This window comes from Triticum urartu, chromosome 7A (genome assembly GCF_056163025.1).
Source record: "Triticum urartu cultivar PI428250 chromosome 7A, HENAU_Tu73, whole genome shotgun sequence".
Classification (NCBI taxonomy): domain Eukaryota; kingdom Viridiplantae; phylum Streptophyta; class Magnoliopsida; order Poales; family Poaceae; genus Triticum; species Triticum urartu.
In genome coordinates this window covers 21,287,766-21,302,217 of record NC_141879.1, presented here as the reverse complement: position 1 = coordinate 21,302,217, position 14,452 = coordinate 21,287,766, and the positions used below count along the sequence as shown (strand labels likewise).

Sequence of the window (14,452 nt, the reverse complement as noted above, 5' to 3'; positions counted from 1 at the left end):
GTCCCAACCAGGACGCCTGCCTGGTATGGGGCACCTACCAGTCCGGCACACTCCTCAACCAGGACGCCTGCCGGGTATGAGGCCGCCGCGGCCACCTGCCATGAGTCCATCTTCAGAACTGTACTGTTGCATCTACCGTGCCAGGTCTCTCTGCCATCGACGCCACCATGACGCCAGACAGCGTCGTCCTCCTGCGCGAGTCCATCCTCCCACAGCGAACTCCAAATCTGCACTGCGCCACGCCGTCAAGATCCGTCGCCATCAATGTATGGATGAAGCACTGCTCCACCAAATAAACCATTCGCTGGTCCTGCGAAGCAAGGCGCGGCACCAAGTAGAAGGCCGAACCGCACCGCCACCACTCCACCAACAGCCCCGCCACCAAGAGCTGTTCCCAGCCGCCACCTTCAAGAAGGATCACGACACCAGGGTGTCGTCGACGCCCAAAACAGGGAAACAAAAGCTTTCGCCATAGCTCGAGGAGGAGGCGGAAGGGAGAGGATCCACCCCAAAGCCTCCAGGAAGGGGATCGGCGCCAAAGGCGTCGACTTTGGGGAGGCCGCCGCGCCGGCCAGGGGTTTCCCCCGGAACCTCACCCGCACGCCAGATCCGCCAGGCCGGCCATAGGGGACGCCGAAAGCAGCCGCCAAGGACCGGCGCCAGCATGGACCGGGACAGATCGGAGCAGGGGCGAATCTTCTACATGGAGCCATGAAGGATTGCGAAGCCGCCACTGCGCCAGCGTTTGCAGCCCCCACACCGCCCACGCGGCCGTGGGAGGCTGCTCACCAGAGCCCGCCGGCGCAGCCCGCCGGCTACACCGCGCCCACCAGCCGAGGCCGCCGCCCCGGGGAGCCAAGGCCCTCCAACTGAGAGGAGGCGCCAGATCCCGCCGCCACCATCATTGGGGCCGAGCACCCGCGCCTCGGAGGCCCTCAGGCGGCGGCGGAGGGAGGGGAGGCGAGGGGGAAACGCGACGGCGGCGTTAGGGTTGGCCCCCGAGTCGCCTCAGAGGAGGCGAAGCTACATAACTAGCTACTGCAAGAGCTATATCTTGCTTATAGTGAGATAGAAGGAGCTCTCGCCTCAGGCGCAGTGCGACCGGATCAGCCCATTAGCATAGGGATTGGCTCGTTGTGGTCCGCTCGTTGTAGGTTTGCTATGCTCCGTTTAGAAATGGCCTTGAAAATACGAACTCGGCTGTTTGGTTTGCAAAATTCTATGATTTTCCAAATCTCTTTAACCATAGGGAATTAGAGAAAACTTTCTACATGAGGAATGAGTCGATTTGCAGCAGCTTTCCAATGCCATATTATTTGCCTCATTTCGATAAACGGTTTAAAAATGGGATCAAAAATATGTTTCATGTTTTTTGTATGAAGAAAAAACGATTTTCAAAACTGCTCTTCAACCGTTTACATTTTGCCAAATATTTAAATTAGATCATGATACTCGTATCTACAGCTTTCCAACGATATATCGCAAGCTTCATTTGGACGATCTTCGCGGAAGTTCAATCTAGCACTGGGGAAGTTCAACTACTACTGCTGGGACGAGTCAGGTTGTTATCAGAATAGTATTCTCATCCCGTGATCAGAATAGTATATATATAGTGCACGCGCGCGTATATTGAGGGTATGGTGTATCATTACTAAAATATGCTATATTTAACATCAAAATAATATTGGACAGAAGTGCTACCTTTATTCCTAGCCTTTGAAACCTCGGATAATGACAAATAAAATAGGACGACTGTACATATTGCATAACAAGGTCCACAAAACACAAATAAACATAGTGTTATGAATAAGCCCGATTTATTGCTAGATTCCAGATAAATTGTATACACTAAGAACAATTTTTCTGCATGTCTGACATTTTCAAAATATATGATAAACATTTTTTTCATATATATATTGATGTTTATTCCATGCACATTATACATTTTTTAATAAAATTTTGAAATGTAAAAAATAAAAAAATGTGAAAAAATAACGCTCTACACTTGTGGTTTCCGCTGGGCCGGCCCATTCTGTCGGTGCTTGTGTCTCGCCTCAATCGATACATTAGTCGTGCTCGGTAGTTACTACCTTGCGTTTTTGTTGTTGCAGCGACATGGCCTGGCCGCCGTCCCTGCATGGCCCAAGCACCTCTCGTTCCTTCTCCACTTCTCCGGAGGTTGCTTTCCCATCCACCCCTGACACCATCCATCTTTCTCACTGCAAGGAGCCAAAGGACCACGTGCGGCCGCTCATCACCAATGCTTCCGTAGGCGACAAGGAGTATCTCGCTTCGCCAGCATATTCCTCATGTATGTCGATGCGTAGTGGGGCAGAGGGCAGGCTGCCGTGGTGACGCACTTGGACAACCAAAGCCAAGAACACAACCAGATAGGGTCTGTTTTGGTTTTGGGTTCGCTCAGTTCGACGAACCAGACAGCGAAATCGGACCGATCCGAGCGACATCCAACGCCGATGCCTATTGAATATGGTCGACAGGTTGGGACCGGGGTTCGGCGAATCCGCTAACTATGCTCCAGCATATGCTACAGCGTCTTCACGTAAGAAGCCAGCCAAATTCATCCTCCTACTCATCCGCAGTTCCTCAACGCCACAACTTCCTTGAGCATTTTTTGGATTTAGCTTGGACTTTTTGTTGATGTTTGTTCAGTGGGCGGAGAGGTCCCCATGGAATACGAAGGTGACAGTGGTGACTTCGTGAATCTCAGGATGTTGCGCCGGATCAGTATCTCGGAGCTGTCTGTAGGTGTAGGTTGTGCGTGTGTGCGTGAGTGTATGTGCGTGTATGTGTGCATCTGCATTTGAAGTGTGTTAAAAAAACTTCCTTACCGGGTATAATAAGATAATAAAAAACGGAGAAAATGATATGATAACTGCACACACACGCGTGAAACGATGTTAGTTAAGGCAAAACTATGTTTTTTTGGTCCCTCAAGTTTACCAAAGGTAAACTTCTGGTCTCTCAAGAATATTTAAACCATATTTGGTCCCTCATGTCTCAAAACCGGGTATGTTTCATCCAAAACCTGATTTCACTGAAAACCTGCCACGTGGTAACGGTTTTATCTCTCCTTGCGTGAGTAGAAGAAGAAATAAATAGAGGTTGCCAACATGAACATGGCGCGTTGCTGCTGTAATCGACCATCATCAAAATGACGTAGAGGCGAGAAGAGAAGGATCCACAATTCGCGCATCGGTAACAATCCCAGTCTAGGAGGGGCAGTGGTGGCTGATGGAGAGGACGCTCATCGCATGGCCGGTCGGGCATACTCCATGCCACGTCGATGGTAGTGGTCGCCGGATATGCAGGGGGCGCCGCGGGGAGGCCGTGGGAGGGGAGTCGTGCACGAATCCCCCTCCGCCCTCCCGGACCGTGGTTGGAGGGTAGACGGTGGCGATGGAGCAGGGAAATGAACAGCCGATAACCGAGGAGGACGACGCCCACGCGGTGATGCGCATGAGCTCCGGGGAATTGGCCGCAACGGGCAGCGCATCCTGGTGCGCTGGAAAAAGGAACTTCCATGAGGCACTCGATTCGTAGGTCGCCATGTAGGATAACTGGTGCCGCGCTCGATCCAGGACGGAAGCCGTCGATGGGAAGTACCGTGCGCAGGATTGCGGTCGACACAACTTGGATCTGTCGGGGAGGAATATCAGGGTCATCGGAGGACGTGCGGCCAGCAGCGTCAGGTCTGAGCTCCAGGGCACATTTTTATTGGCTACACGGCGCGTTGGGAGGAGAGGAGGAGACATGCAGGTAACGCGGCCAGATTCAGTGAGGGGAGATAAACTGAAAAACAAGGCTCGTTTTCCTTTCTAATCTTGTTTTGGGCTAATGGTGTCCGATTTTGAGATTTGAGGAATTAAATATTACCCAAAACTTATTGAGGGACCTTTGCATACTTTTGATAAATTTTAGGGACCAAAAATATATTTTTCTTGTGAGAAAAGCAGCATAGTAAGAAATGTTACAAATCACATAAATAACTATTGAAAAATCAGTTCGTGGTGCAAATTTCTCAAGAAAAGTCCAAATTGCCAACAACCCGGAAATTTTGCAGTACCACCTGGAAAAGAAAAATATGTGAACCTGTCAGCAATGAAAAAACCCAATCGACCATCGTAAACAACTAATAAGATAGTACCGTGTCTAGCATTGTTGGAGGGCGTGTGAAGGTGTGGCTTCGACGGATCTCATGAGATTCAATTGGTGGTTGTCTTTCGTGGATCTATTCGGATCCGTTCTTCATGCATCCAGGCTTATGCATCTTGATATTGGATCCTTCCGATTTAGGCGTCTCTTTATCAGTAATGGTTGTTGTTCTGATGCGCTGATTTTATAGGGCATTAGCACGATAACTTCTCAACTGTTTACTATAACAAGTTTGTCTCGGCTCCGGTGAACGAGAGGCAATGACGTCGGTCAGGCCCGTTGACAATGGAGGCCAAATTAGCCGACCGCACAGGGCCCTCATATTTTTGAGCCCCCCAGTCCAGGAAATATTACGTGTATAATATATGAGAATAAAACCCCAGCAGACCAACATTCAGGCAGCCCATTCTAGCACTTCCGATTAGCAACCAAATACATGCACGCACGCAGCCTCGCAGCCTACCTGTTGGTTTGCCGTAACTCCTCGCATCGCACGCACATGTTCCGGTTTATCCTCTCGAGCAGGGCAAGGGGCGGCTGCGCGACGCCGCGACGTCAGCTGGCAGGCGAGGGCGGAAGTAGGAGACGTGGGTATGCGGCCGCCGGCCGGCCACGCACCACGGCGTCGTATTAGGTATTACAGCCGCTACGGCGCATCGTCCCTGCCAGCCTAAATCCTTTTATAAGAAGCCATGTTTTATTTTGCTAGTGTATGCTCGTTTTTGTTAAACGATTTTTCATAATGTTACATCAAGGTGAAATGTGTATTATGAAAGGTGAAATATTACATAGAATTCAAAATGATTGATATTACTTTTGTTTATTTTATAAAAATGAAAGAATCATGCATAGAAGGAACTATGATTCCGATTCAGAAAAGCGTCGGAAGAAAACAAAACTATAAGCGGACGCTCGATCCCAAAAGGGTGCTCTTGATAAATATTTCCTCAAAGAATCTCATCGCAAAAAAGAGAAAATTAATTATGAAGATAAGATCGAAGATTTCATTAATAAAAGACTGGACGGGTGTTATTTTTTAGTAGAAAATGAGGTCAGTTTATAAGTTTATTGCTTCAGTACAATTAGTATTCGGTATATTTTCTAAATATTGTACCAAATAAGAGAGATTTGAAGTTATATTATTAAATAAGAGTATGCTTTACTTACACTAGTTCTTCAGTTATATATGATTTAAAGAAAAAAAATAGGGCCCTACTTTGATTCTCGTCCCGGGCCCCCAATTTTCTCGAGACGGCCCTGATGTCGGCATGTCTTCGGCTCGATTCAGTATTTGTAATCGTCGCAAGGTGATCGATAAATCTGAATGTAATCGTCCCAAGCTTTTGGAAATTCATCGTATGCAGTGAATCATCCAGTCTTGTGCTTGTTAGCGATTCTCCAACAGCCTTGCTGGTCTGAGTTTGAGTCTGAAATGCACGACCGAGATCGGTGCCAAGGGTTTGAGTCTCTGAAACCCAAAGGAACACAAGAATCGGCACGCATGATCGAAGCAATATTTTCCAGAGCCATGAGAGAAAGCAAGGATTTCAATCGTGAGGTATAGTTGAAACATCTAAATTGCAGAGACAAATTTCTAATGATATATATCCCCCATAAAATGATTTCTAATGATATAAATATGTGGACAGTTTTTACTTAATTGTAGGCTTGTAGCTAAACTTTGAAGTCGGTTATGCAACTTTATCATGTTATAGAGAGGGTACTACTATTATCACCCATTTTTATGCGGTTATCTCTTGAACTTTTGGAGCTACTACCTCCGTTTCAGTTTACAAGTCCTATGCATATACCTAGGTTGCCAATTTTATCACCATAATATAAACTATATAACACAAAAATTACATCTTCTGAAAGTAGAAACTTCGAAGTTTATGTTGGTATATTTTTTGTAATATATGACTCGTATTAGATTGGTCAAATTGACAACCTAAGGGTACGCGCACGTCCTGTAAACTGAAAGAGAGGTAGTAATATAATTATCGCAGTCTAACCATAGGTCTTGATTTTATTCTACTGGAGTTCATTGTTCTACCTTGATGTTGTCGGCGCTCTTGCATTTGGTCTGTTAGATTAAAGTCTAGTTGAACATACATATTTTTGTGATTTATATATAATATATATCGAGTGTTAAGTAGTATTTGTATTGATCTAGGAGTCCCTACTAGTCAATATTTCCATCCTTGTCGCCGAAGTCTTGTGTAATCTCTACTCCTAATGAAGCAGTTGGTGAATAGTCCGTCGGTTATTTTTCGCTGGGTTTTTTTCGTCCTCCCTCCCACCTCCCAATTTCGCTGGTTTTATTTCGTCTACCCCCACCTCCGTCAAATCCCTGGTTATTTTTCGCCTATCGTCCCACCTACGTTAGGTCAGAACCCTCCCTCGATGCCTCGTGCCCAGCGCAGATCTTCCGCCGCCGCCAACCATCCCTTCGCAAGCCCGATCCACCCCTTCGGCCCCGCCGGACATCCATACCTGTGCCGCGGCCGATCCTAACCTTCGCCGCCGCCGCCAATCTGCTTCAGGATCGCTTCAGCAGACGGCGCCGCGTCGCCGGCGTTCATGTCCCTGGCGCACGCGTGCTCATCAAGGAAGCGGCTCCCGGATCTTGCGCTCGCGCGGCCGTGACGGAGGGGATCGAGGTGGCCGCCACCGCCGCCGAAGACCAAGCCCCCACCTTGTCCAGAATCACTTCCTCCGCCATGTTCCACCAAGGAAGGAGGGGGCGGCTCAAAGTCTCCCTAGCTGCCGGCTCCAGATGCAGCCGTCGCCATGGGTGAGCGCCTCATACACGACGAGTCTTGATGGATTCGTGTAGTGACATCTCGATCCCGAAGCCAAGTATGTTTTGTTTCCCGAATTCCACAAACTAGGTTTCTTTGCTATTTCTTTTTTGTTGGAGATGCCAGCTGTGCAATGTGAAAGTTTGTCTTCCTGTTGATGTCGATGTTAATATTTTGACTAATCTGAAAATGTTCTTTTGCCAATGTTGATGCAAATGTTTATGCTAATCTGAAGTACTTTCCTCCGATCTCACATCATGATCTTTATTTCTGCTAATGTTAAATGTTTTGCTCTAATCTTGCACTATGATGTTCGAGGTTAGGTGGTCGTAATTAAGGATATGACAGGGTCCACGCAGGGGGTCTTTTTTGTGGGCAGTGTAACTGCATGTTCTGATGGAACGTGAGGATATGAGAAACCAGCAGTATAATTGGTTATGAAGTGATAAGGAACTTGCAGCTTAAGCAGATCTTATTTCTCAGTACACACTTAGCAGCTTAGGTAAGACTTTTTTTCTTCAGTAATTGGAATCATGGGGTTATTCATACATGGACTAATTTTAGTTTACACAAGGATTTGTATGCCTTTTTTACTACAGAAAGGCTGTAGGCGGACTGATGTTAATGGATCTATCAAGAGTACAGGCGCTGCAGTTCCTGGTCATATCTCGCTTTTTTCTGATACATTGAACGAGTATGTTAGAAAATAGGATAGTATGCACTCTTGCTTATGCTCTTCTCAACTTTGTTATTGTGATTTCAGTGAAGCATGTCGACCAGAAATTCCACTAAATCATATCCGGATGTAGTGTCTGACGTCAAAGAAGCAGGAAGCGAAGTGTCTGAAGGTAGTTGGCAATTGGACAAGGCGCACATGAATTGCCTGTGGCTGGCTGCTAGCAGGTATTCCCCAGACTCCACAATAAATTTATTAGTAATGAAAATGTAGTGTGTAGTTGTGGGATACTCCAATGAAGAAAGTGTTGTCATCTATCTATCTATCTATCATGTATTCATGTGCCCACCGCCAATGTGATGAGCTACCCATTTCTTGTTCATCCACTACCTATACACACACTGTAAAATCATAGAAGTTAATTTGCAATAATGCAGGCGACGGGAAAGGATTCCAGTAGTGCGGGTAGTCTGCTACGAGTTTCTATTCGTTTCCAAGTATGTTTTGTTTGATGGATTCGTTTCCATCTATGATTTTCAGTTTTCTCTTCAATTACAGCTTGTGGAATTTGAGGAGAATCTGTGCACCAGCATCCGACTCCTTGATGTTGCTCTGATCATATTATGTAAATATATTTCTAATAAAGCAATTGCCCGATGGTGTACATGTTAGAAATAACAAGATGTAACCATCAAGTGTGAGAGATGGCAACATCATGATGGGATGGTATGTACTGTTGTGCTCATCAATAGGTTAGTCTTTCATTCTCTTGCAGCCAGTATGTTTTTTGTTATGCAAACAATTAGGAAATATCTAATTTCTATGGTTGGCAGGGGGAGCTCAAGGTCATGGCGGGGCTTCGATTTTTCTTGTAGAAAAGAGAGACATAGGAGGATCCAGGGAGGAGGAGAGGTAGGAGAAGAAGGACGGGGAAGTAGGAAGGGTGCAGTAGGGGTGAGTGTGCTTCCGCCTGCCATGCCCAAGGCTTGATCTGCCGCCGACTCTCCTCTGCCCATGCTGTCTGTGACACGTCAGATCCCCAGCTGCCGGCACTTCTCCTCTGCCCATGGGCCATGGCTGTTCTGATGCATCAAATCCGTAAGCTTCCAGTCGCATCTCCATCTCTTGCAGATTGATTTACAATTGGGACCTCTAATGATGGTGCCGCCCCTAACAAAGACTGCAGATCGATTTGCTGTAACATTGGCTGGGTGTTCTCTTCTCGACTCTACCAACACTCTGGAGTTACAAGCAATTACATCAGGTAGATATATCTATGTTCTTTTTTTTTTTTGCTTTGAGCTGCTTTGATTTTATTGGTAAACGGGGAGAGGCTGGTGAGCTGTCAGCACATCTTGGCCACAACTGATTTACAGAAAGACGAATAGACATGCAGACTAAGCTCCATAGCAAAGGGATTTTGGTAGTACATGCCATGTCTATGCTCACTGTTGAATAGTCTGTATATAACTATTTATGCAATACTTGGACCATAGGAGCAATTCATTCTATATATTTTGCTGGGGATTGTGCCTTGCAGTCAATTTATAGAAGGGTAAGATGTATCGCAATATCTTTGACTCGCAATCTCTGTGATGTCAAGTAAGAAAATAGAATATATACTCTTTGAATTATCTTTTCTTTTTTTCGATGTCTCTATCTTACTTATATAATCCAATTGGCATTCGCTAGAATTTCTGTTGATGAAACATTTGTTTTGTGATGTGAGGAGGTTCTATTTGTGACTTTGCAATCAATATTCGTAGATACGGTTCGTAGATCATGATATCTGCACAATCTCAATCTACTTCCTGTGACCATATATTATATTAATGGGTTGTGTTGGGGTTATTTTATCAACTACTGGGTTGTTGATCTACATTACGGTTTAATTCTTACACGAATTAATGTTGACTCGATTCCCTGTAGTAGGTTGAGAGGCTTCTCCTCTCATGATTTACTCTGATTAGTTTGCTTGGCTCCATGCTCCTCATGATTTCTTTGAATTTTTCTGTAGGAGCTCGGTCAAAAATCACCTAAGAAAAATATGTTGTTCTTCTCTACAAGGGTTGCATGTGGAATTTGAGGAGAATCTGTGCACCAGCATCCGACTCCTTGATGTTGCTCTGATCATATTGTGTAAATATATTTCTAATAAAGCAATCGCCCGTGTACATGTTAGAAATAACAAGATGTAATCATCAAGTGTGAGAGATGGCAACATCATGATGGGATGCTATGTACTGTTGTGCTCATCAATAGAGTTAGATCACTTTTCTGTCTGAGAGTCGATTTTTTTGTGCGTTAGATGGATTGACAAGTACCAAAGATTGATGCAAGCAAAACTACAACCTGTCCATGGATTATCTTCAGTCCCGCATTCCAATCAACAACATTGGGCCGAGCGAGCGCGCGGGTGGCGCAAGAGGCAATGGACAGCCGGTGGAGACTGAGTGGTGAGCGGCGGTGGCGAGGTCGAGTGGTTGGCAGCGGCGAGTAGGAAATTACTTACCATGACGGGCGAGCGGACGGGGCGAGTAGGTGTCACGATTGCATCACAATTGGAATAATAAAGTAAACAATGAATACGTGTGTCCATTGACTGATTTTGTGTGTTGTGTGCTTGTGTTAACAATCAGCCAAATCAATCAGCTAAGGGCCATTATGTACGTGAGTGTGTTAGCAGTGGGTATATCTGAAGATTATTTCTCAACTCGGCATGTGGGTAGAGACTAAAAAGACGATGCCATGGTAGCATGGCAGACCTGGCAAGTGCCACGAACATCATGATATTCTTCCTTTTCTTAATTCCTTGATTTGAAAAGTAATTTGCTCTGCGTGTGTAGGAACATAGCAGTCGGGCAGATGACACTTTGGCATCTTGATCTATCAAGGAAAATAATTTCTTTACTTTAGAAAATGTGGGTTCGGATTGGTCCGTTGAGTTATGGTTGGCTGATCGGAATATTTTTTCTATTTAAAAAATGTAGCAAATAGCATTTCATTAGAGATTGGTCTGTTGAGTTATGGCTGGCTGGTCGGAATAATTTTCTTATTTAAAAATGTAGCAAATAACATTTCATTAGAGATGGCTTTGCAGCAAATTGCAAATCGCGCAAACCAAGCCATCGCCGCCTCGTCGCTCTCGCCGGGAGCGACACCGCCTGTCTCTTCTTCGCTTTCTTAGCCGACATCTCCTCCATCCGGATGCCCTGCGACACGAGCCACTCCGCCACCGGCTGGGACTCGACCTCCGGAAAGTTTAGGTCCGTCTTGGGCCGTCCGGCACGCCACACCGCCACGTCGTAGGCACGAGCAGCCTCATCGGCGGTGGGATACGTGTCGAGCCACCAACGCTGCCCGGCGTCGGTGAACTCCAGTCCGAAGTTCCCGGAGAGCTTCGCCCTCATGCCGAAGAAACCGAACTTTCCCTTCGGCGTGTTCTTCGGCGCCATCGGGGAGCGGGCGGCGGCCGAGTGGGGAGTGGGGCGGCGACGTGCGGCGCGGGGCGGCGGCGTGCGGTGCGGGGTGGAAGCGGACGGAGCCGGCGGTGGATGGACCGGAGAGGAGGCGGACGGAGCAGGGCCGGAGAGGAGGCGGACGGAGCAGGGCCGGAGAGGAGGCGGACGGAGCGGGGCCGGGCGGAGGCGGCCGGAGAGGAGGCGGGCGGGGTCGAGGCGGCCGGAGCGGAGTCGAACGCGATGGGGCAGCACGGCGACAGGCGGCGGCCTAGACGGGGTGGAATCAGTGGCGGGGGTCTGATCTACGGCGGGGCGAGGCCTTAGAAAGTTAACATGGCAGACCTGGCAAGTGCCACGAACATCATGATATTCTTCCTTTTCTTAATTCCTTGATTTGAAAAATAATTTGCTCTGCGTGTGTAGGAACATAGCAGTCGGGCAGATGACACTTTGGCATCTTGATCTATCAAGGAAAATAATTTCTTTACTTTAGAAAATGTGGGTTCGGATTGGTCTGTTGAGTTATGGGTGGCTGATCGGAATATTTTTTCTATTTAAAAAATGTAGCAAATAGCATTTCATTAGAGATTGGTCTGGCTGGTCGGAATAATTTTCTTATTTAAAAATGTAGCAAATATCATTTCATTAGAGATGGCTTTGCATCAAATTGCAAATCGCGCAAACCAAGCCATCGGCGCCTCGTCGCTCTCGCCGGGAGCGACACCGCCTGTCTCTTCTTCGCTTTCTTAGCCGATATCTCCTCCATCCGGATGCCCTGCGGCACGAGCCACTCCGCCACCGGCTGGGACTCGACCTCCGGAAAGTTTAGGTCCGTCTTCGGCCGTCCGGCACGCCACACCGCCACGTCGTAGGCACAAGCAGCCTCATCGGCAGTGGGATACGTGTCGAGCCACCAACGCTGCCCGGCGTCGGTGAACTCCAGTCCGAAGTTCCCGGAGGGCTTCGCCCTCATGCCGAAGAAACCGAACTTTCCCTTCGGCGTGTTCTTCGGCGCCATCAGGGAGCGGGCGGCGGCCGAGCGGGGAGTGGGGCGGCGACGTGCGGCGCGGGGCGGCGGCGTGCGGCGTGGGGCGGAAGCGGACGGAGCCGGCGGTGGATGGACCGGAGAGGAGGCGGACGGAGCAGGGCCGGAGAGGAGGCGGACGGAGCGGGGCCGGGCGGAGGCGGCCGGGGTCGGGGCGGCCGGAGCGGAGTCGAACGCGATGGGGCAGCGCGGCGGCAGGCGGCGGCCTAGGCGGGGTGGAATCAGTGGCGGGGGTCTAATCTAGGCGGGGCGAGGCCTTAGAAAGTTAATATGTAACTCTTGCAAACTATTTCAAGAGCCCGTGGCAACGCACGGGCAGTCTACTAGTATATGCAATAAAGATAAGTTGGTTTAGGTTTTCCATTTGGAAAATGTTTGCTTTAAACCGGTTGATTTTCTGGCTCTGTAAGCCGCCTCGTACGCGCGCCACGTGCCCCACTCAGACACCGCTTCCATCCCCACCTTATCCCCTCGAACGCTCTCTCCTCCACTCATTCCACTTCTCATCTTCTTCCTTCTTTTTTCCCCTCTCTCTCATTTGCAACTCTGACCGACGAGCGAACACTGAAAACTTTCAGTTCGCGTGGGCTGCTGCCACCTGCTGCTTTTGCAAGGAAGAGGCAACGCCGGCCAATTCCACATATCATTGCGTGCTGCATGGCGAAGCTCCCGCGCGCCACAGGGAGGGCTGCATGCAATGGCGGCCGCTTGTACTGCAGACGACGAAGCATCCGCCATCGCCATCGTCACCGCCTCATGCTGCGTCGCAGCATTCCCGTCGCCGTCGTGCTGTGTCGCAGCATACACTCGTCGCCGCCACGCCGGTGAAGCTTCGCCGAGCCACGGGGTGCTGCGATGGAGTTTGGACGGGGCCAGCCGGTGCCGTGAGGGAGCACCAACGCGCAGTGGTGCCGTTGCAGTGAAGCTCCACCGGCGGCACCGTCGCGGTGCTACAATGGAGCCCGCCGCGTCGTCGCGGTGCTGAGGTGAAAGTGAAACATCGTCGACACCGTTGTGTGCTGCATGGAGCATCGATGGCGCTGCAGTGAAGCATCACCGGGAGCGCCGCCGTGTCGGGACGCCGGCGCTTCGATGGAGCTTCGCCGGGGGCCGGTGTTGCTATGAAGCTTCGTCGAGGTCATTTAGTGTTGCAATGGAGCTTCGCTGGGGTGCCACCAGTGCTGCAATGGGCTTCACCGGGGGCCGCCGAGGTTGCCATGAAACTTCGTCGAGCGGCCGATGTTTCAATGGAGCATCGCCGGCGGCGTTGGGTGCTGCCATGGAGCGCCGCCGTGCCAATGTGTTGTCGCTTCAGTGAAGCGTTGCCGGCTGCTCCGGGTGTTGCGAGATCGAAGGAGAGAAGGGGTTTGTTGTGCGATGTGAGGAGAAGATCGGGTGCGTGTTGACCATTCAAACCGGTTAACAGAAGGGATCCAACGGTGCGATCTGGCTGATCAAACGGCCAGGGAGGCGACTTAAATATCGTTGGCATCAGCCGGGCCTTTCCATTTTGCCCCGCAAGCACAACTCAGGGTGGACGGGGCGAGCGGTCTTTTTGGGCCCGCTCGTGGATAGAAGTGGACCGGACCGACAAAAAAACTGGCCGGTCCGGTCCGTGAATAGGGGACCGAAAATTGATCGGACCGGTCCTGTCTTGGCTCGGTTCGGCTCGGTCGGACCGAAGGCGACGCGCTTCTCCCGCCCAGCTGCCGGCGACGCCCTGCTGTGGCGCCGGTGAGATCCACGATGCTGTGTCCCCTCCGGCACTGCCGCGCCCCTCCTCGATCTAGTTTTCCTTTCCTTTCGTTCTGTCGAACAGAAAACAAGAAAGAACGAAAGAGGCGGGGTCCGATCCCATAATCATGGCATTATCCCACGACTAGCTCCACGTTCAAATTGATCCACTAATCAATGCAAGGCCCACAGAGACAAAATCGTGGGCTCATGCACGCGCTACACTACTTGCATGTACTCCGTAATAGGGAACATCCTGTGCGAGGATGGCGCATGTTTAGATCAGGCACGGCTGTTACGCAAGGAATAAAGAGAGCGAAAACTGAAAAGCCGCACCCCAGTTGCATGTCCTGTGCGGGCATGCCGTTTAATTAGATCAGGCACCTCCCATGCGTGATGCGTGCATGCCGTTTAGAGCATCTCCAGCCGTTGGACCTCGGGACGCGCTAAAAATCACCCCCTGGAGCGCACCGGCGCAAAACGCGCGCTGGGGGCGTGATGCCACCCAGTCGCGGCGCCCACGGATTTTTATGAAAATTAAAGTGCGGCACAAACATGGCGC

General features: G+C 49.4%; 1 long non-coding RNA gene across 8 annotated transcripts; it reads left to right on the top strand.

Annotated features, from left to right (window-relative positions):
- The first annotated feature begins 6,536 nt into the window (after positions 1-6,536).
- On the top strand, positions 6,537-10,458 carry LOC125521036 (uncharacterized). Of its 8 annotated transcripts, none has more exons than XR_015610736.1 (7): positions 6,537-6,967; positions 7,298-7,476; positions 7,574-7,877; positions 8,209-8,402; positions 8,484-8,748; positions 8,830-8,914; positions 9,668-10,458. It is a non-coding gene; the product is annotated as an uncharacterized LOC125521036 (long non-coding RNA). The 8 variants fall into 8 exon arrangements; XR_015610734.1 differs by having other exon boundaries at positions 6,537-7,032; XR_015610733.1 differs by having other exon boundaries at positions 6,537-7,476; positions 7,574-7,634; positions 7,738-7,877.
- The last annotated feature ends 3,994 nt before the right edge of the window (positions 10,459-14,452 follow it).